At 42.3% G+C, this 27,994-nt stretch overlaps 1 protein-coding gene and 1 long non-coding RNA gene across 6 annotated transcripts in view; both read right to left on the bottom strand.

The window, feature by feature from the left end:
- The window catches only part of GFRA1 (GDNF family receptor alpha 1), a 202,963-nt gene that overhangs the window by 156,016 nt on the left and 18,953 nt on the right, over positions 1-27,994 (bottom strand). The window lies entirely within an intron of this gene.
- LOC129145044 (uncharacterized) lies at positions 5-27,694 on the bottom strand. The gene is made up of 3 exons (XR_008550050.1): positions 26,882-27,694; positions 23,929-24,037; positions 5-731 (listed from the first exon to the last, which is right to left on the bottom strand). It is a non-coding gene; the product is annotated as an uncharacterized LOC129145044 (long non-coding RNA).

The following is a 27,994-nucleotide window of genomic DNA, read 5'->3' as shown; positions in this document are numbered from 1 at the left end:
CATGTTTTTCAGTGTTGTGAACATAGTTCTAGAAAATTTTCAATGACCTCTGTGGCTCCCCTTATATTTTTACTGGATAGTGCAAGTTTCAGTTCTTTAATATAAATAAATGCCTGAAACATTCCTGATTCCCCAGTGTTGCATAGGATTATTTTATTCAGAGTTCTCAATGGTAATTAACTTTGAAGTCCACTCAGCAGTTATAAAATGCCTGCTGCTCTTCAATTATGGAGGCACAAAAGGTTCCTTGTTTGCTGGTCTCTGCCAACTGGTTCCTTGGACTGGAGATGATGATCCCCGGCACGGCCTCTTAAATATTGGCGTGTCTGAATCTTCACAAAGCACAAATGTTTCCCAAATAAGGCAGGCCCAGAAAACTTTGACTGAACTCTGGAGGGCTCATGATGAAAGGAGTTGCCTTTTGAAAATAATTAAAGATCAAATGGAGATGACAGACCAGTTTTCCCAGAAACAAAACTTCTTCTCAGTAGGCTTTCATCCAGAAGGGGGCTTTGTATGTCATCTGTGAGGGTTTCCCCTGCATCCCTACTTATGAACCCCAAATTGCTTAGGGGGAGCTTTTTGCTTCTCTTTCCCCTGGTGGATCCATGTGTCCAGGGCCATAAAATTCAACCTTGGGTCTGTCCGAGTCCACAGCTAATGCCCTTAAAAAGCATGGGGCTAGTGTGTCATCTTTCTTTCCTTCCATAAATACTAGTCCCTGATGAGTGCTGTGGGAATAGAAGGCAGGGGTGATTAAAAAAAGAATATATATATATATATATATATATATATATATGAATTAGAATGCTGCCTCCTCAAATGAGATATTCTTAAATTTCTCCCCTACATTTGTTTGAATCTCTAGTAAACTGAAATAGTGAAATAGAACAGTTTCATAGGCTTAATTGCCTCCGTTCTGTGCATTATGGAAGCAGAGACAAACTATCTCAGGTCCTTAATTGCTCCTGGGCAAGCAATGAGTAGAAATAAGGATCTGGGCACTCAGCTCCCTGCCCTGTCACATCAGGCCCGTCTCTTCCGCAGCTCCACAGGAGAGCACACCATGTACCTCGCTGCACCTAGCACAAAGGGCAGGTCACATGTCGTGCCGGGCAGAGAGGATATGCCAAGAAGAACGTGCCACAATCTCTGCCCTCTGCAGTGCCCCTCGGCGAGTACCTATCAACTGATACTGAAGGGCCTGTGTTTGGGGCAAAGTGTGCTGCAAAGAATAAAGCTCATTTCTGGAGCTGGTTTGTGGCTTGAGATGTCTTCAAATTTCAGCCGTTGTTACAAAATGTACTTGGACTTAGACTTTCCTAAGAACTGGCTGTGACGTGGCTATTTCCAGAAAAGTTTCATCAGGGCTTGGGTAATCAAAGCCCTCATTTTCCACTCTCCTCCCACTACTCCCATTACCTCCCAGGACAGGTAGTCAGCATGCAATTGACTGGCTTAGAAAGCCCTGGGTGGTATGATTGGGAAAGTTAAGGGAATTATGATGAAAATGGCATTGCAGACCAACAAAAGTCTGGAAGCCTTTGGGAAAGAAGTTTAAAGGTATCTCAATCATCTCCAGCTGAGGACACCTAGGAGGCCTGGAAAATTCCAAAGAAGGGAGCAGCGTACCAGCCCTCTCTCTCAAGCTACAGTGAGTGGGCAGAATAATGCCCCCCCAACCCCCCAAATGCCATGTCCTAGTTCCTGGAACCTGTGACTATGTTGTCTTACATAGCAAAAAGGAATTTGCCAATGTCATTAAATTATGGACCTTGACCTGGGGAGATGTTCTGAATTATCTGGTGGGTCCAAGCCAATTACATGAATCCCCAAATGTGGAGAACATTTTCCTAGAGAGATGTCTGGTCAGAGCAAGGGTCAAAGAGATGCTATGTTACTATTTTAAAGATGGAGGAAAGGGTCCAGGAGCCAAGAAATGCAGGTGACCTTTAGAAGTTGGAAAAGGCAAGGAAATGGATTCTCGCTGAGACACACCAGAAAGGTCACAGCCCTGCTGCCACCCATTTTAGCCCAATGAAACTGAAATACTGGACTTATGACCTATAGAACTGCCAGATAATCCACTGGTGTTGGTTAAGCCACTACATGTAAGGTAATCTGTTAAAGCAGCAATGGAAAATGAATATACTGGTAATAGATAAACAAAGGGTCATCAGGCAATGGGACCAAGTGACCAGGGCAGTGATGACAGAGTCAAAACAGCTGATTAGCCAACTAGTCAATTTTGTCTCAAAGAAAGCTCAAGTATTTCTATTTCGTAGTCTAAGGTGGAATTGCCAGTACAAATTGCAAAATTGCATCAAAGCACATTAGTTATAAAGGAGTCAATACTCTAAATTGATACCATGGGCCCCTCATGGGCCTACAGAATCCTCAGTTCTGATCCATCGAGGACAAACAATAGGGTCAGACAGATACGATGGTCCCATATGGAAGGAAATAGGACAACAGAAGGGCAGTGAACTCAGTGTCTTGTTCCTAAGACAATGACGCTCCCCAGCCTCCTAAGTTGCTGCACAATGTTTTCAATAAGGACGGCTACTTAGAGTAACTCCTGAAGATGAGGAGGTGGCTCCTCTCCTAGCTTAAAGTACAGATCCATGAAGCCTCTACATAGACAATCAGCTGTAGGATAGCCCCTCACCCCATATGTACACAAAGTAAGCAAATACATCAGTGCCTAAAACAGCTGGCTCTCATGATGGCAGGCGGGATAGATGGACAGATCAACTTCCTCCTTATTCTTTTTTTCTAGGGGACAAGAAGATTGTTAATCTTAATCAGTTCTTTCTGATGCAAATCTATGTGTTGGAGGGAAATCCATGTGCAACAATACAGTGTCCTATATCCCTACCTCACACCCCTTGGGAGACAGTTCTTAACCTAGACTCCTCTGGAGATCTAAAACCAAGCCCCAACTGTGTCTTTGACCCAGAATTCCCTAGGAACTTCTTTTGGCCATGTTCTTCTTTCCCAAACCATCCATTCATAAGCAGAGTCACTCACCCATCTGACAGTTTTCTGGAGGTCTCAGTCAGTATTTAATATCATCAATCCAAAGGGCAACATCAAGCTGCAAATAGATTGAGTGAGGACCTATAAACCTGTCTAAAGCATAACATCGAGGGCCTCCCCAGTGGCGCAGCGGTTGAGTGTTGAGTTGGGAAGCTGCCCGCAGCCTCTGCAGCGCTGGTTCGATCCCCAGCTGCTCCCCGGCCACTGGAGGAGGGTCCCACGTGGCGCACAGACCTCTCCTGCCGCCCGCTGCTCCCCTCAGCAGTGTACTTCGGTCCTTCTGCCTGCTCTGCTCCCTGCTCTGGCTCTGGTGAATTCTCTCACCCTTCCACACTTCTGACTGTACTCAGTGCTTGTATAAATAAATAAATACATAAGTAAATAAATCTAAAAAAAAAAAAAACTTAGAGAAAAAATAAATAAATAAAGCATAACATTGAACCAAAGGGATTCCTGACACATCAAGATGATCCTAAGAACCACCATTTCCTGTGTGCCTACTTTATTTCCGAGCACTTAATACATATTTTCTGACTTAATCCTTATAGCATCCCTGAAAGAAAAGTATTATTCTCCCACTTTAGAGATAAGGAAACTGACTTGTTCAAGATCACAATGATACAAATGAATGAATTGAATTCAAAATTAGGTTTCTCTGAGATCAAAGTCCAAGTTCTTCTCACTATATGGCATGATCTCCTAAGATGGAAGAGATCTGCTCCCCATGAGTTTCCAGAAAATTGGTACAGTGAGGACACAGATTAAAGGACTTACATATCAATTCTCAGTAGAAATCTTGTTTTTTAGTCAGTCCAGGGAAAACTCTTGATGATATCAGTAAGACTAGTTTCAACTTTAGAAATATTTTTTGTTGAGCAACTACTAGACAGAGACCATGCATATAAATAGAGCCTCTACCAGCCTTTATTAAGGAATCTAGGCATGCATTCCACACAGATTACAGCACAGAAAGAGAACAAGTATATGATCAAAGTTATGAGCAAGTAAAGTGCTATGAAAGTAGGCAGCAACTGCAGCAATTAACTCAGTAAGGTTCAGAGAGGAGGTACACTCAGAACAGACGAGATGGAAGTTGGGTGTGTGTGGAAATACAGAACATCTCTGGGTAAGTGTGCATCTTGGTGTTCTCAGGGGAGGAGACCAGAGGAGAAGCTGAACAGGCAGGACGGGGCTAGATCACAAAGCGAAAAAGACTTAGAATGTGTTTTGAAGAAAAATAAGGATTTATCAACTATTTTTAATATATTATATATACCTATTTTTAAATTCATTCTGTGGGGAACCATGAAGACTTCTGAGTTGTGAGCAAGGAAGTAAAACATACACAGCTGAACTTTAAGGGGACTCCTGAAAGCAGTATCAGACTTTGGAATGGCAAGTGCATCTCTAAGATGTGATCAAGCAGCCCCAAAATCTGCCCCCAAGGTTTTTCCAAGAGTCACTGGGGTCTGACAGAGAATCTGTATTTCCACCCACTTTTTCACCAGCTCGATCTGGGACACCAGTTAGGTGATAGAAATTTCCTAAGTTTCAGATCCCTCATGTTTTTAATGAGGTCAAACTCAATAATTGCTTAAAACCACTAAAATGTCATGATTGATATTACCTATTTGTAGACACCACAGCACATGTGTCTTCCTATCATATCCAAGACCACCTGTATCTCAGTGTGGATTCAAATGATACAATTTATGAAAGGTATTTTTTAATGTATATATGTTAGGTAAATCAAGGTAAAGATTTCTTATTCTAAACCTACTTTGATTAAGTAATGCATTTCTGTCATAAAAACGTTATTCACCTTTTCCCCTTCCAAATTCCAGGGCTTTATCTTAACTAAAAACAGCAGCCAACTTTTTCCCAACTCACCTGCTTAGCAAAGAAAAATAATCTGTTGGAAGATACCCATAAATTTAATTTCTAACTATGATATAAAAACTAATGCTGTGTGACAAGCGTGACTTCACATTTCCACAACACCTAAATCAAGACCTGGGCACACAAGTTTCTTTAAGACCAATCAATTGAACTGCCTTCTGCGAACACAACCATTTCAGAAAGATGTCCTTCAAATGTGGCTCATCCACAGCTCATCGGGGTCAAATTGTTAGGGGGAAAGGATGTCCTGAGCAAACTCCATACAGCCTTTGTGGATGCCACCCATGCTCCATCAAGACACTGGGAACTACAAATCCCATGATCCCCAAAGGGAGAGTTGCGAGGACCTGAGGGCGGAGTTAAGCAGCCATTTTCTCTGTTTGGGTATTTAACTGGCCAGGTGAGTGGGGGCAGTTCTCTTGGATCCTGCTCTTGGCCAGGCAGCATTTGGTCTTGGTGGGTCATTTGGGATTCCAGGTCAGCAGAATGGGTAGGATGCTTTTAAGAATTTATCTCCCTCTTTTCTCCCTGAGTTGTTCATTTCCTCATTTCCCTTTCCCTTGTAAATAAACCTTTTGTTAATCTTTTGTGTGTGCCTGAAGTTTAAGTTCCGTTTAAGCATGCAGGTGAGGACCCACAGTCAGGCAACTCATTTTATATCGAGGTTGCCCTGTAACACCTTGGCGCCCAGCATGGCTTCCAAGATACACCCAGGGGTTGTCCTGTAACAGAATCAGGACCCCAGAATGAACAGGATAGCCCAAGGGGAAATAAAGGAGAAGGCAAACCTAACTATTTCTTCCTCAAAAACTTAACAATCTGAACATTCAAACTGGTGGGTGGATCAGGCAGGAGAGCTGTCTCCTTTTATGTTAATCTATACAAAACCAATGTTGGGCTCAGGAACCTGTTAAAATAAACAGGTTAAAAATTAAACATATTCCATCCTATTCAGAAATAATGTGAGCAAAAACACCAGCGATTTCATCCTCCCAGGGAATATACATTACAGAGTGTAATTTGGCAGTGCTCCAAGATCTTGTCTTAAATAGCTGTTGGGTGATTTAAAGAGATGAGTATTTTAGTGCCTTGACTTCTCTTTAAATATACACTATTTGAATGAATCCATTTATTGTAAATATCAAAGCATTGTGTTTCAAATTTCATATCTCAAAGAAAAGTTCTCTGTCATTTTTCCTCAAACCTTTTAAGATATTTAAATGATTCCTAATTTTAAAAAAAATACTAATCCTGGTGTTTAATGATGATAATGGACTTGTCTATTTTTGTAACAAATCACCAGAACAAAAAGCTATTATAGAGTAATTAAACACCACATTCGACATAGATATGGAGAAAGGAAGAATTGCAAATTACTTTTTACAGCTTGTTCTGAAGTTTTCTGAAGTGGAACACATTTTAATCATTAAATTCAGCGAAGGTGTTAAAAAGCAATCAGGAGGGTTAGGGACAATCTCCAAACCCAAGACCCCAAACCACAATCTCCCATAACCTCCAAGAAAAGGGTGCCACCGCTCTGAGTTCCAGCTTTGAAAAGCCAATTCAGAGAGAACTGCTGGAAAGTTGACTTTTCATGCGTTTCCCATCTTTTGGAGTCCACAGAGATCTCTGACCTTTAATTAAATAGAGTCAGTTTGAAGAACAAGTTATTTGAAGTTCAGGCCCAAATCAGGATTCTAGGAAGCCATTCAGGTATTTTTTCTTATTATTATTTTAAAGGTGTAATCATTTTGAATTGAGTTTGTAAGCTCCCTGCGTACACCTGTAGTGTGTAGACATACTAAAGTAGAAGGATTCCTGCTTCAGGGAGTTTCCAGGACTCACTCCCAAAAGCTCAGGGCAATCCAGTTCATCATTTTGCCAAAGAGCATGAGACACCCTGAGCAGATACCGCGGCAGCTTAGCTAGGGCCACACAGATGCTGACCTCTGTGTACACGCCCATGGCTCACAGCTCTCTCTGGTGACAATGTCCCTACTCCAGACACAGCCAGCTCCCTGGGTCACCTGGAGCCAGCACCCACCAGGAACTCCCAAGCTATCAGCAGCTTCCTCCTTTCAGGGCATCTGCCCTGCCCAGCTGGCTTCCTCTTTGAAAATGAAATGCTCTAAATACATTGCCTAGTAACAAATATTTTTCACCTCCCCCCCGCCAACACAAATTATGGCTAAAGGATCATTTTACATTAAAGGGGAAAAAAGAATTATTTTCCCTAGACTATACTGAACATGGATTGGGAGGAAAGGCTGTCATTTACTGTAATTGGTGCTTCTTACTGTGGGTGATGGGAAAGGGAAACAGTATATTGATTCATCTTTGAGTATGGCACCTTTGGTTTTGCTTCCTCAGCCTCTGTCTCTGAGTCTCCCTTCTGTTTGAGAGAAAGTAGAACTGTACTTTTTGCACTAACCCTGAACAGGGTTCCATTGACCTCTGTCACTCTTCTTGGTGACCTTTCCAAGAAAATGCCTGATCAAGGTGCCTTTATGTCCTCCAGAGGACATCTGGCACCCCAGAAAGAACATCTAGCTATAGGAACCTACCCAATTCTCATCTGATTACGGTGACACCTAGTTCTAACAGCATGTGGGGCCCAGTGAAACAAAGGGACAAGCTTAGAGACAGACAGCATCTGGTTTGGAGAAACAGAGGCTGGCATTTTCAAATTCAGTGAGCCTTTTTCATCTGACATGGGTGTTTCTGGACTCTCAGGAGTACAGCTTAAACTTAGGGTACACAGCAAAAGAGACTCCACAGAAGGGAGGTCCATTCATTTGGTCCAATATAGCTACCTCTTCATAGAGGTAAGCCTACAGACACAGTCATGCCCTGCATGAGATCACTCAGCGGTCATGGACAATACATTTGGTCTCTTCATGTCACTCATATACACAGGCATCCTGCAATGTAATTAATATCACATATATACATATATAAACTATTATACTCAGGGTCCCTGGAGGCCTGGGGTGGTGGAAGTATTACAGGGCAAACCCAATATAATATGGATTACTGACTGTTGGTCCTCACCAGTGTGCTTAAAGGGGACTTAAAATGCAGGCACATGCAAAAGGTTAACAAAAGGTTTATTTACAAGGGAGAGGGAAATGAAGAAATGAACAACTCAGGGAGAAGAGAGAGAGATAAATTCTTTAATGTGTCCTACCCGTTCCACTGACCTGGTATCCCAAATGATCCGCAGAGACCAAACCTGCCTGGCCAACAGCATGAGCCAAGAGAAAGTGAGCAACCCCACTAACATGGCTGGTTACATTCACAAGCCAGAGCAAAATGGCTGCTTGACTCCGCCCTTAGGTCCTTGCAACCTCCCTTTGGGGATCATGGGATTTGTAGTTCCCAGTGTCTTGATGAAGTGGGGGTGGCATCCACAAAGGCTGAATGGAGTTTGTGCAGGACATCCTTTCTCCCTAACAGAAGGACCTATATCACTAACCTAGAAGAGTATCCAGTATCTCAGAGGTAATCTCAGTATTTGAGCTCCAGACCCACTGAGTGAGGTCATCTGTAGCTCTTACTGAGAAGACAACCAAGCCAAAGCATACCCTTGGAGCTCATTTCCCAAGTTAGAGGGAAAAGACACGTAGCTATAATGGCCAGTTTATCTGAAAAACTTAAGTTACCCAGAATATCCCTGGGCTGCTAAATTAAAGGTTCTTTATCTGAGCCACAAGTTCCTTTTTATAAGAAATGAGTCTCAGAGTGCATATTCTTTTTTCCCCTAACAAGGAGTAGAATGTTATTGGCAACCTCTGGTTGAGCAGCCACAGATCTTGCTAGATCTGTAGAAAAGGCCACTGAACCTCTGAGCGTAAAGGAACACCCCCTACAACCTCCCAGCACCTGGAACCCTAATCCAAACCAAGAGAACAGACCCATCCAGTGGCGCCCACTCTGGATGGGAGTGGGAGTCCCCAAAGGGGGACCAACATCCATCCCACTTGTCATGGACTGAATGTCTGTATTGCCCCAAAATTCCTTATGCTGATTCCCTAAACCTCAACCCCCTCAAAAAAAAAGTGGTATTTGGAAATAGAGTGAAATAGGTGGTGCCGGGTTTAGGTAAGGTCCCTCGTGATGGAATGAGTGTTCTCATAAGAGGAAACACCAGGAAGCTGTGCGTGCACACTTTCTCCCTCCCTTAGCTCACACAAAGAAAAGATCACGTGAGCACACCCAAGATGACAGCCACCCACAAGCCAAAAGGAGAGGACTCAGAGTCTTCCTTGTTGGCCCTTGAGCTTTGAACTTCCAGCCTCCAGACTATGGTATTTCTTTATGGGAGCAAGCTGACTAAGAAACCACTATCATTCCTGTCCATAAGGTCAAAGCAGAGAAGTCCATGGAAAAGGAAAACAAAGACACCTGTGTTCTGATAGTACCTACCTTTGCCTTGGCAGGTTACACATGAACGTGGGTGCCCCTTATGCCCTTCAAGGTTATCCATCCCAGCCCTTAGTCCCTCTGGGGACCTGCCCCACATCCCTGGGGTCAGCATTCCCTGCCATGCCTACAACAAATCACTTCCAGTGGGCCCTGAAGTTAATGCTTTTGCCAGGAACCACAAAATTGAGAACAACAATTTCCTTTCAGCCAAAAAAGGGGCCTGAAGCGAAATGTCTCCTTTCCCCCAAGATATGGTTGCCAGGGCCTTTTCAGATGCAAAAGGAGAAATGTGCATAATGTTTCGTATTTATAAAAATTACCAAGTAGAAATAAATGACTATGCAGAAAGCAAGATAAATTAATACGGTCCCTGCCTTCCAGGAGGCAAGTGATCTGAAAAAAACAGACCCAGATAAAAAAAAAAAATATTAAAAGCAGGCAACTGATGAAAACTACTGAATAAATACTGAGCATATACACAAATTAAACATACATGATGTGTAGTCCATGAGCAAAGGAGCAACTTTTAGGATTAAATAACACATTTAATCACAAAAGAAGCTGAAAGAGGAAAAATGAAGGTATGAAAATGATGATGACGAAAAATGAAAAGTCATTACCTTTCCAAGATTCCCTGTCTCTCCCAGCGCCCCCCCCCCAATAAAAACAAAACTGTGCTTCCAGAACATGGTAAACCTCACCACCCCCTCTCCTCACAACAACATTGGTTATACTCCCTGAGGATATGTCTTGGCCTCTGAACAGGAAAAGTTTACTTCTTATATGCAACTTTGTTTCAATACTAACCCCACAACAGTGTGTGCTGTGTTTATTTTGAGCCAAGCTTTTTTTTTTTTTTTTTTTTGAGCCAGGATAAGAACTTCAAGTGTATTATTGTTTTGAATTATCACAACAAACTGGCAAAGCTTTATTATCATTTTACAAAAGGTAATGTATTTATACAGTTCAAAAATATAAAAGCATAAAAAAAGATACAGTGAAAAGTCTCCTCAGTAAGCCAAGTTCCTTTCACACATAACTATCACTAGTGTCTTAACTATCCAGACTTAGCTGATACTTTTTTACAGTTGTATAGTATTCCACTCTGTGGTTGAACCACAACTACTGATGACCACAAACAGTGTTTTTGTATTATATTTTACAGATGAGAAAACTGAGTCTCAAAGAGGTTAAGTGACTTGTGCAAAGTCACACAGGTGGTATATGGCAGAGGAACGGCTCAAGCTGAAGTTAGTTAGATTGAAGTCCAAGCTCTTAAGCAATCTACAGTTTGCTACCTGGCACAAAGCCTGCTCTATAGCAGATATTCAATAAGTACTTAGCAAACAGATTAATGAACCAACAAGCCAATGAGAAAATATACATATAGAAATAGGAACAATTTTGTTCAGTTTCCATTTTTTACTGCTATTACTGCTGCCTTCTCTCTCTCTAGAGGGCTGCACCCATGTCCATATATCAAGCTGATAGAACAAAAAGGTTTTCAATCATTCCTGAGTCCTGCCTGATCTAGCACATTCATTTGCTGCTAAGCAAGCCCTGGAGAAAAAACTTCCTGGAATGGATGCAAGCTTCACCTCTGCCAGCCTGAAGCCCCAAAGGTCTTCTCAAGAGGGTCACAAAGGAATGGAGGAGATTTCCCAGGAACACCCTGGGGGGGGGGGCATCAGATAGTAGGCAAAGGCCGACAGCCGCAGAGCTGGCAGGCACAGTAGAGGTGTGGGAAAGAGTTCTTGTAGTCACTTCACCCTTCTGTGTGTCTGAAGGGGAAGATGAGGCAAAGTAGGGCAGTGGAAAAGTACCCCAAAGTAGAAAAAACACCCCAGGACCTTTTGAGAGTGGTGGAGAGTCCCCAGAAGCCCTATAAAAAGGAAATCAGCACCCTAGCACCTGGCTCCTCCCTTGGACCCTCTCCTGTCAGGAGTCTCTCTTGCAATAAACCTGAGCTTGCTAATCTTCAGTCCGGTATGCCGGTGATTATTCCTCAATCGCTTGAACACAAGAACCCACCAGATCGGCAACAACCTGCGCCTGAATCACCAAGTGATACAGCAACACGTCTGCGCATCAGTGCAGATCACAACCACCAGTGTCCCGTCCTCACTCCCAGGCTTTGCAGTCGGTTTTCCTCTTCCACGTCAACAACCTGAAAACCTTCCTCTCCAAATGTGCCAGAAAACTGACATGCGTAGCCCCGTTTGGACACTGTTTTACATTAGGTTCAGCCGTCCAATAAATCTGACACCGGAATTATAGGCAGTATCAAATGCATTCAAACACAGCTGATCTCTTCACAGGCTCTTTCATAAGCAGCTGCTGGCAAGGTGCAGCCTCCCCCACAGGAAAGCTGTGTCTCAACATTTCAGGGTCTGGGGAATGCTGGCTGGAAGGTAACCTCCCTGTGACCTCACAAGGTATCAGAATGGTTTACTTCCTCTGACTTGTAAGTGTTAGAAAAACACTACACACTTCGCCACCTGCATTCAACCTTCAGTCCTCAGAAGAAAGCTTTGGAACTTGAAATCACTCAGAAGGTGAAGGTGTTCATTATCTGCCACATGCTCTGTCTGGATTCCACAAACATGGAATTTCTGGAAAGTGAGTAACTACACTGGGAAACACACACCCATCTTTCCTCTGACACTTTGCTGTCGTGTGTGATAATAAGAGATATTTATTTAACAAGGGCTCAGAATTACAATCTAATTGGTTGTAATCTGCTCAATGAAGGAATAATGTTCTCTATGATTATTCTAATCTTATCCATTTAATCTAAAATCTATAAGACATTACAGAATTTTCTGAGTGGGATATTTAAATCTCTTCCTCCACCTTCTACACTATTGACATACAAAATAAATAGCCATTCCCTTTAAAGGCTGCAATTGCAAAATTTAAAAATCTATAATTTTTGCCTCTGTTTAAGGCTAGCTAAGCTAGCTATAAAATTAGCATTTGTATTTCCCCTAAAGTAAGAGACTTTCAAAGTTTATGCATTTGTCTTTCTTTTTTTTCCCAACTGTTCATACTGAAACATGGGATAGAAATCTCAAAAGCAGGAAAATCATGAGCCATATTCTTCTGTATTACAAGCAAAAAGGAAAATGTATTTTACCAAGGAGTCTAGAAGCAAAGAGAGAAATCATCTAGCCAATCAATCAACAAATGAGTTCATCTTCATTTGTGGGTTTTCATTCAAAATGTTTATATTATATGGTTCTTTCTAACATATCAGGCTGAAAAATTCTGTTCAAACAAAGCCTGTGTCTAAACACTAATGCTTTGAAAGCCTGTGTTTCTCAGGTTTCGTGGATAGTCAAAATGCAAATCACGATGGAACAATTTCTTTGACATTTTTGTTTTATAATTATTATTATCACAGTGTAATTCTAGTGGGGCTGTGCCAGATATATATCAGAGGTGAAAATCTTTTTAAACTAAATCATTATAAAATCCCTTCCCTTTATACCATGCTAGAAGTGCAGTGTCTAAAGGTCTTTTGGGAAAATAAATAATGGAAATTTTGTTATTGATCTCATGCAGAGGCAGTGGATCTAATGAGTTATTGTTATTTTACCCACAGCAAATATTATGAGGTCCAAAATAATAACATTCAATTAAAGAAAGCGAGCCAGATAGGCTGTAAGATAAAAACGTAACTCAACAATGAATTCCTTTCAGTACTTCCTAAATACTAATTTAGTCTGTCATACATTTTGAATGAAATCCTTTTTAAAAAGTGGTTTCCCATGCCACAGTAATAATTAAAATTATTATTTATCTTGAGTTAGACAAGCATCTTCAACAGAAGAAGGTTATTGGTCTTTGTTAAAAGATAATTCATACTTATTCCCTTAAATCTAACAATAAAACCTTTAGCTGATAGTCAAGTCTCCTAGAATTTATCAAAAAATTTCAAGTTACATTTCAGCAAAACTAAAGCAATCCTAACAGTGTTAAAAACCAGAATTCTGTTGGAAAGGTTCTTCATAAGTTGAGGGTCACCATACTCAAAGGTTAAGATACCACGTCCCTTAAAGCCTCGCTGGATCCAGGAAATCACAGCACTTGGTCGAGGCTGAAAGGCCACCTACAGCAGGTGTTTGTCTGATCTCTCTGTAGTGCACTAAAATAAATGGGAAAACCACTGCATTCTCAAATTCTGCATTTGGTTCATCAAATGACCAAGAAACCCCACCTGACTTTAGTTTTAGGGAGAGGCTGCCATAATCTTAAATCTTCAGGAGAAAAATCCCACTGTTATGCCACCGCTGACCTAGCCTTTTACTCCCATCATGTGACCTAATTGCTCCCCGTTTCCTCCCAGCCACTGGCTCAGTTACCCCCCTTAATCCCTGCAGCCCCCTTCTTGTGCTCAGATGATACCCAGCCCAGCAAAAATTGAGACTGAATGGTTGGCACCCAATGACTGTTTTTCTTTCTCACAAACAGTAACAGAATCACATTTACAAAGAGGCATTTTCTAGAGATGGGTTTCTCTTCCAGGAGTCAAATCCTCCCACCTCTCAAAAATCAAAGCACCTAAGGAGTGCATGACTGACTTTGAACTTTTGCCCTTCACGGCCAGTTAGCACAATACCTGGGCAGAACAACAGGGAAACCTTCACATAAGTGGGAAGCTGCTAGAAAGGATATGCCTACAGAGCCCAATGGTGTTGCTGTCTACCCTCCATTCACCAGAGTGGGGCAGGTAACATCACCTGCTCTTCTAATCCGCCAGTCTCTGAGCTGCTGCTAAAGAGGAGAGATCAAATTTGAGGTTCCTCTGCAATCAGCCCATGAGGAATAAACAGACACACACTACGCTTTTAATGACACTAAGCTTTTAATCTTGAAGATGATCCTATAAAGTGGGCACAATAAAAATCAACCCATTTTACAGATAATGAAATGGAGGCTGACAGATGTTAGGACTATCTTGCTAAAACTTGTGGAGTTGGGATCTGAAACCAAACCAGACATGAGGCTCTCAACCACCAAGTGAAGTGCTAAATAGATTAATTAAATGGCATTCCAGGCTTGAAAACAAGCCCTTAAGCGGCACCTATTTTCACATAATGGATCACTTATAATTTCATAACACATTGCATTTCTAAAGCAAGTAGTTTTGCAAAACACTGCTCTCAAATATTGAAGTGACAGAGTGTCTTTTGCTAGAGGAACTTAGAGCACTTTTAAAACCAGCAGTGGAGGGAAAAACCAATTCGCACATTTCCAAGAACCTGCCATCAAGAGGTTCACGGTCTCCATGCTTTCATCCAACTATCTAGCTTGTGTGTATTTCAAATTGCCTGGAAGAGACTGAGAAAACAGAGAGCCCTTGGAGAACTGAATCTGTCTAAACAACTCTGAGCCACACAATTTCTCAGTTCTTCTACTGCCCTCATTCAGATGCAAAAATGCATCTGGGAAGGCTCCGAAGTCTCCAGCTGAGTGTCTCTGTGTCATCTCCCTTCCCCACCTTGGCGTCCTCAGCTGATCCAAGCAGCAGCTCAATGGGTGTTAATACATATTGCCACATGATGCAGATGAGTTTCCGAATGGAATTAAAACGCGTTGGCTGAAGTTCCACTTTGGCAGTAAACAGAAGCTCATCAGAAGCAGGTACCATCTGGAACTGATAAGATGGTCAAATTGGATATTTTTCTAAATGTGGGAATATCACTGTGTTATTTGTGATTGTCAGACACAGGTGAAGATGAAAGTGTTTTAATGTGCAGTCTGCTAGTAGTGGCTAGTCTACAGTTGATTTTCTCTAGAAGCTGCTTAGAAATACCACTAGATGCAGAAAGAAGTTTCTTCAAATAGGATGAGGAAGACCGACTTGCTGCCCAGCCATTTTGACTAGAAGGCCGTGAGGAACGGCCAAGGATCTGAAAAGTGGGCTCGAGTACACAACTCCTCTGCAAGAGTTGTGATTGGAAAATGATGATTTCCAAAAGGGACTTAAAAAAAAATATATCAATCACACAACAGCTGTGTTTACACTTATAAAGTGAAGTGGAAAACTGCTGCAATTACCAGACGATTTTAATAAAAGCATCCCCTCTGTTGAAATATCCAAAAAACTGAAGCTATAATATGGGGGATTCTTGGTTTTTAGTTTGAATTATCCAAATAAGTGCTTCATTTCTCCACTGTTCTTATTTAGACATAGTCTAAGAGCCATCCTGTGCATTGGCAATTGGAAGTACAATAATTTGCAGATGTATACTTAGGGACCCAAATGTCTATGTTTATAATTATGTGCAAATGTAACTCAGCATAGACCAGAGTCAAATCTGAAGTTCTGGAAGCCTATTTTGAAAATCTGACTGTAAACAAACATCATTCTTTTTAAGCTCCACCCTCAATAACCATTCATGTAAATAATCTATATACAATAAAACTTGTCCTTAAAACTTCCTTGCTTCTTTCATTATTTTGTATCCATAAAACAGATCTTTCAATGATGACAAGTCCTTTCAAAAATCACCCCCTTTTTGTTCTGGAAATTATATTTGCATTGATTACATCATTAAGTCAACCAGGAAAAGCTACCTCTCTCCTTTCCATTGTCCCCTTCTACTGCCCCCCCAAAAAACTATTCCATCATTTATTTTATGCCACCCAAATTTAACGTATTTTGGAACATATTCTTCAACTACAAAATACTTTGAAATATTTGTATCACAAAGGAGAAGCAGAGAATGCCACTAAGTCAAATTCAGCTCCAAACTATAAATTCATTTTAATTAAAGATATGTGATAAGCACGCATGCTGAAAGAAATGAAGGGGGGAGGGCACCAGAAAAAGAATTATCTTTTGCAGAGAAATTAAAAATTGCAGGAAGAATTCAATAAGCAGGGAGGCCTTTGAAACCTCTGTTGAGTCCTTTTATCTCAGCACACTGGCTAAAATTTGATGCTTCTCATTTCTGGTCAGTATGGTAACCTCAACTGATGTGAATATACAAATCCCCAAATAAGGGGGGAAAAATAAGATACTAAATGCATCTAACAGCAATTCAAAACATATGAAAGAAAGGGAAAAAGCTGAAGAACTAGATATATGCCTAAAAGGCAGTAATTTTCCACCTGGGCTGCACATTTAGAACCATCTGGGCCTGGCATCAGGTCATTCAAGCTCTCAGTCATCTTGAAGAACATTCAAAGATGCCCTCGCATCTTTGCCCAGAAAGTCCAGGTCTTTAAAAGAGGCACACAGTACCTCCGCTCAAAGATGCAAAAAAATGTGACTTTCACAAGACTCTTGAAAGAGTGTGAAGTCCCAAGAGCATTCTTCATGTGTGGTGTGTTGATTCCCAGACAAGGAATTTACTTAAAAATTACCATAACACATTAAAAGCTGTAAAGCCCAGCCAAGCAACTACAGATTACCAGGAGACCCTATGGTCTTGTATGTGGTTTCTGAAGCAAAAAGCAGGCAGTTTTTGAAGGAGTTCTTCATAATTAAAAAGTCTGTTTTCATGCGTACATCTCTCTCTCTGCAAATAATGAAAGAAGCAAATAACAACATTCTTAAAGAAGTTTTATTGTATATGGTTTCAGGGGGACACATTGTCATTATGTGCTTAACTGATTTTTTTAGGGGATGTTTAAAAGGAACAATATTGGTTTATAGTTGGATTTTCAAAATAGGCTCCAACACTTCAGAATTGACTTCAGTCTATGTTGAGTTACATTTGTCTAGAAGCCTTATTGCAGGCCTACTAGGAAAAGTCATAGTTACTAAAGAAAAATTTGTAATTGAAAATTTAAAATATATAACATAAATAGTCATGATAGAATTTGAGGGTGCAAAATAAAAAGGCGGATGAGAAAACAGACTAATGTGAATGGAACCTTTAAATATATGATCAACAAGACAGAGGAAAAAGCAGGATCCATAAGAAAGCATCTTGTTGATTGCTTCTCAGCCTTTTGGTTAAGAATCAAGTGAAGAAAGCATCTTGTTAAAAAAGAATAAAAGATTAAAATAGAAAGATTCCATAATGAAAGATTAAAATAGAGAGATTCCACAAATGAAAAGATAAAGCTATTAAAATTAAAAACTCAATAGGTGGCATATATACTGAATGGAATACTACTTAGCTATTAAAAATGATGAAATCTTAGGGCCTCCCTGGTGGTGCAAGGGATTAAGCACCACACTATTAAGCAATCGAAAGCCTCTGCAGCCTGAGTTCGATCCCCAGCTGGCCAGGGAGCAACCCACATGGTGCAGCAGACCTCTCCTGTCTTGCCCGCTGCTCCTCTCAGCAGTGTATTTCAGTCAGTCTGCCTGTTCTGCTCCCCACTCTGTCTCTGGTGAATCATCCTCTCACCCCCCGCATCTCTGGCCTGTACTCAGCTCTTGTATGCATAAATAAATAAATATTTTAAAAAATGATGAAATCTTGTCTTTTTGAGACAATATGAATGAATCTTGGGGTCCTAGTGCTAAGTAAAATAAGTCAGAAAGAAAAAGACAATCACCAGATGGTCTCAATCATCTTGTGGAATATAAATAATCAAAGAAGACAAAATGGCAAGATACAACAAAAATAGTTCTTCACCACTGTGAAAAATATGGTGTTTATCAGAGAGTAAGGGGGTAGGGAAGTGAGAGGAAAGGGTAGAAGGGGGTTAATTTGGTATCATCATGGTATGAGAAATACGGTAGCACATGAATGACCACAGACACATACAGAAGTGAGAAGCTGGACTCAGAAATTAGATAGCTTTGTAAGCAAAAAATAAGTCAACAAAAGCTGACTATAAGAGGCCTCCCTGGTGGCCTATGGGTTAAGTCTCAGGACTATCACTACTGTATCCTGACTTGATCCCGGCCAGGGAGCAACCCACATGGTGCAGCAGACCTCTCCTGTCTCACCCGCTGCTCCCCTCAGCAGTGTATTTCAGTAGATCCGCCTGTTCCGTTCCCCACTCTGTCTCTAGTGAATCTTCTAGCCCCCCCTCCCTGCACCTCTGGTCTACACCCCAGTCCTTCCACCCAAGAAAACCAAAAAAAGATTGACTAAAGGAAACCCTGAATAGAAGGGCAAGATGGATTTAATAAAACACAGAAGAGAGAATGAATGACTAGGAAGACAGGGCCTGAAGACCTGGGACAGAGCATACCTTATATTTTTTGAAAAAATAGAAAATTTGAATCCAAAGTTCTGAGAAATGGAGGAAAGGCAAGGAAATCTAGCTTATGGACATTCAGAAGGAAGAGAACTGAGAGAAGTATTACAAGAGATAATCATGAATTTTTCTGTTCAGACAGGAAAATATCATACCTAATGCCAAAGAGGAGAAATTAGAAATGAAATCATTAACAAAATGTTAGTGAAATAAGTGAACAAAATCTAACAGGCAAATGTGAGGCCATTACTAGGAAGGGAAAATACAAAAAAGTTCAAAGCAATAACTAGGCAGGCTTGATATCAGGAATAACAAACGTCCCTGGCAGTGGGGACATACTGTAAAACTGCTGAAAGTAATTGCCAAACTAGAATATTATATCCAGGTAAATTCTTTAAGACTGAAGAATAAAGACATTTACAACGCAAAAAAATTCAGTGAAATGCATATCTGATAAAGCATTTATGTCCCAAATACAGTGGACTTTTAAAATGCAACAATAAGAAAACAAACAGCCCAATTTTTAAAAATGAATAAAACATCCAAATAGACATCTCACCCAAGAAGATACACAGATGGCAAATAAGCATATGAAAAGATGTTCAGCATCATAGGACATTAGGGAATTACAAATCAAAATAACAACCATGAGATACCAGTATATACCTATTAGAATGGCTAAAATCCAAAAATCTGACAATACCAAATGCTGATGAGGATGCAGAGCGACAGCCATGCTCACACATTATACGCAGGGACTCCAAATAATACAGTCATTTTAGAACAGCCCCATGGTTTTAAAAAATAACTCAACAGAGAACTAAAATACAAACTGGCAATTGCACTCCTAGGTATTTACTCAAACAAATTGAAAACTTGTATCCACGCAGATAATCTGAACACAAATGTTCACAGCCACTTTATCCCTAAGCTTCAAAATGGGAAAGCAACCAAAACTGGAGGAAGGAGTCCTTTAATAGCTGAATGGATAAACAAACTGGAGTACTTCCTGACAATGGAATGTTATCACAAAGACTTGAGGAAACATTAAAAGCAATTGTTCCATAAAAGAACTCAGTCTGAAAGGCTGGAAGCTCCATACCAGAAGACATTTTGCAAAAGGCAAATCTTTGGTGACTAGGGGGAAAAGATCTGGGGTAGCCAAAGTTTAGAAGGGGTGAGTCTAACAGGTGGAACACAAGGGATTTTTAGAGTGAAACCAGTCTATGGATACTGCTCTGGTGGATACATTACACATTAGTCAAACTACAGAGCAATATAACAGAGGGAGGGAATTGTTTAATGTAAACTATGGACTCAGATAATAATAATGTGTCAATATTGGCTCATTAATTGTAACAAGTATGCCACACTAATGCAAACTTTTAATAATAGGAAAAACTGTAGGGGGGAGGAGAGGGGGGAATATATGGAATTCTCTGTCCTATCCTGCTCAATTTTTGTATAGCATTATAACGTCTAAAAAATATAGTCTAGGGGCCTCCCTGGTGGTGCAAGGGGTTAAGATGCAACCTATGAAGCTATCTGCAGACACTGCAGCACAAGTTTGAACTCCAGCCAAGAAGCTACCCACATGGCACAGCAGACCTCTCCTGACTTGCTTGCTGCTCCCCTCAGCAGTGTATTTCAGTACATCTGCCTGTTCTGTTCCCCACTCTGTCTGGTGAATCCTCTCACCCCCACACCTCTGGCCTGTACGCCAGTTCTTGTATGCATAAATAAATCTTTAAAAAAATAAAAATTATAGTCTATGACTTAGAAAAAGAAAACTGAAAAAAAAAAAAGCACTGACTAGTATGCATAGAGAAAATTAACAAAAAATATGCAGCAACAGGGCCTCCTCTGGTGGCGCAGGCGGTTGAGCACCTCGCTGTGAAGCTGTCCGCTGCCTCTACAGCGCTGGTTCAATCCCAGCTGGCCGGTGAGGGTCCCACATGGTGCAGCAGACCTCTCCTGTCACGCCCGCTGCTCCTCTCATCAGTGTATTTCATCAGTTTGCCTGTTTTGTTCCCCGCTCTGTCTCCGGTAAATCCTCTCACCCTCCCACACATCTGGCCTGTACCCTGGTTCTTGCATAAATAAATAAATAAATCTTTTAAATAAATCTTTTAAAAAAAAATGCAGCAACAAAAAAAGACACTCAACCCAGAGGGATTAGTAAAGAAACTGGTTAAATATGCTAGTAAATGAAATATGTACTGACTAAATAAGCACAAAAGGTAGTTTGGGAAGACTTAAAAATTAGGGGAAAATGTGAGTCCCCCATATAGCATATGAATTATATACCAATAAAGCAGTTACCCCAAAAATGTACATGGCCCATAACTTAGCAGTTACATTTCTAAGTATAAATTATCCCCACATGTGTACAGAGAGGCCAGAGTAATAACATAACTGCAGCATTATTAATAATTTCAAAGACAAGAAATTAACCTAAATGCCCATCCACGGTAGAATATTGTTCATGGAAATACATATGTGCCAAAGCATAAAATATGGACAGAATGAATACAGCTCCGTGAACACTGGGTTCTGGAGGGGCAGAGAGGAGCCACCTTCTCAGAAGAGCAAATGACATTTTATGGTTTACTTGTCCAAAAGGAACTCTAAATCCTCATCTCCCAAAGCAGACATGACTCACCCCCTCTTCTTCCCATCTCAGTAGATGCAGAAAATGGCACCATCATTCTCCCAGACATTTAACACCAAAACTGCCTAGAAAGTAACCCCTGACTCCTCTTTCTCACCCTCTCACTTAAGCCACCAGGACATCTCTGTATTCAGCGAATCACAAGTGTCTTATCACTAGCCCAGAGCAAATACCCATCCATTCTGGATTTATGCTACAGCAGTCTTTTATCTGGATTTTCTGCTTCTCTTCTTACACATTTACAGTCAAGAAGTTTTTCGAAAACATAAATAAGATCGTGACAGTTCTGTTCAAAACCCACTAAGTTCCTCCAAGAGCTTCTCATCACACCTGAAACAAAACCCAGTGTCCTTACTGTGATCCAGAAGGCCCTGCATACTTGCGACCAGGTCTTGCCAGCGATCCTACCCTCACTCACTCCACTGCATCCCCAGTCATCACCCTGTTTCCAGACCCACCATATACCCACCACTGCCACAGACTTGGGCGATATCTGTTGCCTCAATTCCAAGGCTCTTCTCCAGATATTGCAGTGACTTTTGGTGAAAAGACTCAGCAGAAATGGCTTCCTGTATCTAAGAGTGTTCAAACTCCCAGACATCAACTGAAAGTTGTGAGGACCTGTTGTGCAGCATGCAAGTGGTTAACAAGTGTACTGTCTGTATGAAAGTTAATAATATAGATCTTGAAAGTTTTCATCACAAGAAAAAAGTTTGTACTATGACTGGTGATGGGTGTTAACTAGACTTATTATGGTGATCATGCTCAATATATATAAATATCAAATCTCTGTTCTGTACACCTGAAACTAATATAATGTTCCAGGTCAATTATATCTAAAAAATATTGTGCACAACCCAATTATTCCCCACTTCCACCCCCTCTCTTTGCTTCAATCAATATATTCCTTATTAGTTGTCTCTTCCCAGCCAGAATACAGGTTTCTTGAAGGCAGGGGCTTTCACTGGTGTCTTCTTCACTGTGTCTTCAACATACAGAACAACATCTGGCTCAGAGGAGGCAATCAGAAATACATGAAGAATCAATCAATCACTCAATGATGCTCTAAGTAGACATCAACTTGATCTATAATAGTCCCTTGTGAGAAAGACATGAGGCAAACTGGGGTGCCAATAGTGTGTTCCAAAGGCTGAATCAGACAGATCAGTGGCTTGACAGTTCTAGAATGAATGTGGCTCAGGTGGGGCATGGGGGAAACCAGGATAAAGTAGGTGACCAGGGAAATCCTTGGACATTGTCTCTCACTGGCTGTGAGAGGAGAGAAATCACCTAATGTCTCCAGACCTGAGTTCCACCTACACCACACCAGCCTTGCATCTGCGGGTGGGGAGAACAGCAGCTGTTCCATGCTCAGGAGTCATGAAGTGTCTACAGGGATGCACTGCTCACAGGGGAGGAGAGGTGGCTGACCTTGAGAAGACCTCAAACCCCAGCTGGTGGTCAGCCTCAATAATTCACATCTACCAGTGAGATTCACTTTCACTGGTTAATCAAAAGACCCCTCAGGTTCCTTCTGGCTCCAATGTTCTAAAACTCATTGTTTCAAACTGCCCTGAGTCCCTCTATCTTACTACAATTGAAGAAAAATCAAAACCACCTAAGGTTTTGAACTGTGGAGCTTGCAAAGCATTTTTCCACATGTCATTTCATGCAAACCTGCCACTGAACCTCTCACGTTCCCAAGGCAGACATAAACATGACCCCAGTTCACAGCTGAGGAAATCGAGGCTGGAAACACTGAGGCTGGCCTAAAAGAATATGGTCTGACAGGCCTGTGAATGAAATCCCTCGTAAGCCAGCTTCTGTGCTCCCAGGGCTTCTCTCCCCAGATGGGTGTAGTTGGTCCTTCTCAAATGTGACAATGACGACAATGGGCTGAGAAAACCATGCAGACCTTGCAGTTCCCGCCACGGTGCATTCCGATGTTTAGGCCACAGGCTGAGTGTGCAGCCTGCTCCTCCCCTGCTGAGAGCCAACCAGCCTGAGATGACTTCTCCAGGCTCATCTCAGCCGGCCTTCTTCCTTGCTTGCTCCCTCACACCACAAGGGCCTTTCTCTGCCTGGAATGTTCTGCCCTCCCAGACCAAGTCTGAGCCTCATTGCAGGCTCTTATATAAAACACACTACTTGCCTCTCAGCAAAAGTATTTTTCACACTTGGAAATTTCTAAGGATTTGTGTCTGTCTCTCCTGCTAGGCAATAAGCTCCATCAGGGCACGCAAGGCTAATCTAGACTGTGTTTGCCTTTGCATCACCATGTACCTAGCTAGGGAGGGTGTGTGAGAGGCTATAAGGTCTGAAAGTGCTGAGGCCCTCTTATGACCATGAGGGAAGAGCTTGAAGCTGCAGGGAAATGTCACTCGCGTCGACCCTGGAGATGACAGCTCAACACAAAGGGCAGCTCTGAGAGCCAGAGGTCAGGTGGTTATGATCTTGGTGATAAATAAAATAAATACAAGCATGGTGCCATTCCACGTCTGGGTAACAGCCAGAGCTGAGAGGCTGTTGAGGATCTGGGTCCAGGCATGCCCCAAGGACCACAGATGCCTCCACAGCAGGAAAGGAACAAATCCAAGCCCACAAGCTATGCCCACCAATCGCTGCTTGACAAACTTTCCACCAACCAGAGCCACACTGACTGAATACCTCATTTGCATAAATTGGGTCTAGCTCTTCCCCTCCGGCCTATATAAGCAGCTTACCTCAGAACTCTGCTGGGAGGGCACTTGACAGACTGCAGTGGAAGATTATGGGTGCACTGGTGGTGGGCATGGTATGATAACACACACTGAAGAGGTGTAGACCTGTACCCTAAATCATACACAGTATCAGAAAACAACATTACCTCAAAAATTTAATTTTAAAAAATAAGTTCTTAAAATCACTTGTTTTAACTCATGTCTCCTCTATTAGACTGTAAACATCATCAGTTTATGGGCCTCAGTTCTCCTGTCCATGCCCATGTCCCCAAGATCTAGCCAGTGTCCAACCTGCAAAAGATTGGCTTAGTAATAAATAATTGTCAGTGAACAAAGATCTTGACAAAGCACCAAAGAGCACATGAAGGTCAGAACCAGCAAGTTTCTGGGGAATCATTTTGCTGTAGAACAAGAATTTTCAACCAAGACAGCACATCTGGGGGAGAGGTGGGGCAAAATGTCAGAAAATGATACACCTTCTCCACAGGACTCAAACCTAGGTGTCTGGTCCATGTAAAGAATTTCTCAAGCCCTGGTATCAGTCCTCTAGGAGCTTAAACACCTCAGTCAGTAAGTGGCCTTAACTCCTAGGAGCAGGTGGGAAGGCAAAACCTGCCCAACCAGCACCCCAACCAGTGTAGACTCTCATGAGGAGGGGCAGGAGACGTGGGTTCCAGGTCCATAGTCACGGCTTACAGAGCAAAACACCAACGTCTCTCCAATGGGGCTTTATATGCCCCTTTTATATACTCTTGGAGCTCCTGAGAGCAGACAGGGATGGGGGCTGGCTGAACAAGGGGGGAGGCACAGGGATGGGAGGCCAGGGAGGCGACTGCTTTTTCACTCATGTTATAAAAATCAGCTCAGAGGAAATGGAAAACAAACATAGGCTGATTTTTTTTTTCCCTTAGAATTATCATATCTAAAACCCTGAGTGTAAATTTTTCTATTTTTGGGTTTTCTAAACAACATTTAACTTAGTGTTTTACATCCAGGGTAAACATTTGCCAGACATCTCTGGCCCGCGTCGAGAGTTTCTTTAAAAAGTTTGTTCTGTGGGCCTCCCTGGTGGCGCAGCGGTTGAGTGCTGGGTTGCGAAGCTGCACGCAGAGCCTCTGCGGCGCCGGTTCGATCCCCGGCTGCTTCCCAGCCACTGGAGGAGGGTCCCACATGGCGCGCAGACCTCTCCTGCCGCCCGCTGCTCCCCTCAGCAGTGTGCTTCGGTCCTTCTGCCTGCTCTGCTCCCCGCTCTGGCTCTGGTGAATTCTCTCACCCTCCCGCGCTTCTGACTGTACCCAGTGCATGTATAAACAAACAAACAAAAAAAAAACAAATAAATAAAAACATGCCTCTATTAAAAAAAAAAAAAAGTTTGTTCTGCTCATGATGGGAAAACTCTGCGTTCAACTCAGGACACTCAACCGCCTGTGGCCCCAAGCACGCCCTGCCCTCCATCCACGAGGCGCGTTCACGAGGCAAGCGGACACCACACCTGCAGAAGAGCCCTTTCTGGGAGGTCTGTCTTAGTACCCTGCACTGACTCCTAATGAAGGGCTAGAGTGTGGAGGAGCAAGTCAATGGCTGACCTGCCACTCAGGTGCGGCTGTGTCAGTGCTGCCAGGCTGCAAAATGTCTGGGGAAATTCAGCCACATCAGGCAGCAGAGAGACAAGAGAGACACACAGACGGCACTTTTTACAGTCAAACCAGAGGATCAGAAGTTGTGCCTGTCAAGATGCATCTACAAACGTGAGGAAGGGTCTGCAGAAAGCAGCCAGGAAGCCACGGAGAAAGCTGAAAGGTAAAGCATGCAGACCACCACATCCACCCTCCCCGTGATGGAAGGTCTTGAAGCCAATGAGTAAGTTCTTATTTCTTTAAATAAGAACTTCAGGGTCTCCCTGGTGGTGCAAGAGTTAAAACCTCAGCACTATGAATCTGTCTTCAGGCACTGCGGCCTGAGTTTGATCCTCGGCCAGGGAGCTACCCACATGGCGCAGCAGACCTCTCCTATCTCACCTGCTGCTCCCCTCAGTGGTGCATTTCAGTCAATCCACCTGTTCTGCTCCCCACTGTCTCTGGTGAATCCTTTTATCTCCTGGCACCTCTGGCCTGTACCCCAGTTCTAGTATGCATAAATAAATTCTAAAAATAATCTTAAAAAAAATAAGAACTTCAATTATGTTGTGGCCCCTCCATACACTTAAACACATCTCACAACTCAGGCCTCGATGTTATCCACACTTGACATATCAGGAAACTGAGAGTTTAAGCAGTTAAGTAACTTGCCTGTGTTATGAAATGAAGAAGTCAAGGCACAACCTTTAATCCACATTCTTTCCACTACAACAGTGCTGCTCCCCAAAGGTTAAAACATAAATCTCTGAGATTCTAATTTGCCTCTTGGTCTAGGTTTAAACCAGAAGGTAGTTCAAAGTGGAACATGTTTGAGTTATGGCCGGGGTTATCTAGTTGGAACTATCCAGAAGGTAGCTAGATGGCTGTATTCTAAAAGACGACTCCTCTCATTGACAGTGCAGACTCCAGAGGTCTTCTGAACCCCATTTGGTTAGAGCCAAGGACTCAGCAAAATTCCAGGGGGCAGCGCCTATACACAGGTGGAAGCAGAGCCCAAGACAGTGGCATGTCTGGTTACACTGTCGAGTCAACCATGGTAGACACTCAACAAACTAAACCAGCATCCTGGGCAGGGAAGCACCTGGGAAAACTTCCAGCCAAGTCCAGGTCCTCTTTCCGAAGTCCTACTACCATTTGAAAGATGTATTTTTTTTTCCTGTTGAAATACAAAATAATACTTCAACTAGGGGTAGCTAAGACTCCAGTTCGCATCTTGCTCCCTTGGCTCTTGACCAAACACCAAAGGGGCAACAAGCAGAAGAGTGTGGGAGGAGCCAGGCCTTTGGGGTTGGGCTAATTTGGCTCAAGTTCAGGCTCACCTCCAGCAGCTGTATGCCCTTAGGCACCTCGCTGGATTTCTCCGGCTTTTTCTCTTATGTAAAATGTGAATAATACTTGCCACCTCCACTCCTCACCAACACTGGGGCTCTTCTGAGGATTAAAGGAAATGACCTACAAAGGCCTCTTACATCCCACTGCAGGCATCCAGCAGGGACTTCATAATCCCCCTGGCTGTCACATCAGATCTGATGCTGACCTCAGAGCTGGCCATCTGAGGTGCCCAAATCTTATTCCTGAGGACCAACCTTTTGAGCTAAACCTCAAAGAGGCTTCCTGTGAACTGCTGGCCCTACCTGGTTTCCTGAGGAGGAACCTTCTCATAAGGAGGATTTTCCAAAAGCCACTCTTTGAAAAAGGCCTATCTGACCAACAGCCAACTTTCAAGAAGCAGCTGCCGCCCAACCTGAAAGATGTCCTTTCCATGCAATGTGCTTCTGAGAGAAGATTCTAGAGGGACCTCAAACCCAGACCCGGGGCTGAGATGAATGGGCTGTGCTCACGAATTCTGACCGTCACCTGACCTCTCTGCAGAGTGACACAGCCCCAACAGCTGTGGAATGTCAAAACCAAGGCTGCTTGAGTCTAAAGGACCCCTCCTCCATCGCGAGAGGAAATAAAACACATTTGAGTCTCTACTTCGTTATGTTTCGCTTGTGAGGAACAAATGTCGGCAAGATATAGGATCCACAGCGCAGTTTGCCACCAAAATGCACAGAACATCATTTTATATGAAGCTACACCCGCTTAATTGTGATGCATTAAGTATTATGTTCATTGTTTCCGAAACTGGATAGAAATGAATAATTTATTTCAGACAAAGGAAACTCTTGAATATGAAATGCCTCATCTTTTAAAATTACAATTTGGAAGACAAGAATGAAAAAATACCCATCGTCAGTGAACCTTCTACTGCTAATAGAAAACAATGCTTCGACTGTTTCTACTTTGTTTGCAAACATTACATTTTTAAACATTCTTGAGAATAATCAGAGAGGGGAAAAAACACTACGGTTTCACCACACTCAATTCCGATTAACACAGAGCTGGCAAGCCCAATACGAACGTACCAGACCAGGTGGACAGCTTTTCTT

This window comes from Talpa occidentalis, unplaced genomic scaffold (genome assembly GCF_014898055.3).
Source record: "Talpa occidentalis isolate TD23 unplaced genomic scaffold, MPIMG_talOcc4v2.1 talOcc4.8, whole genome shotgun sequence".
NCBI lineage: Eukaryota > Metazoa > Chordata > Mammalia > Eulipotyphla > Talpidae > Talpa > Talpa occidentalis.
This window is presented reverse-complemented; position numbering and strand designations above follow the sequence as displayed.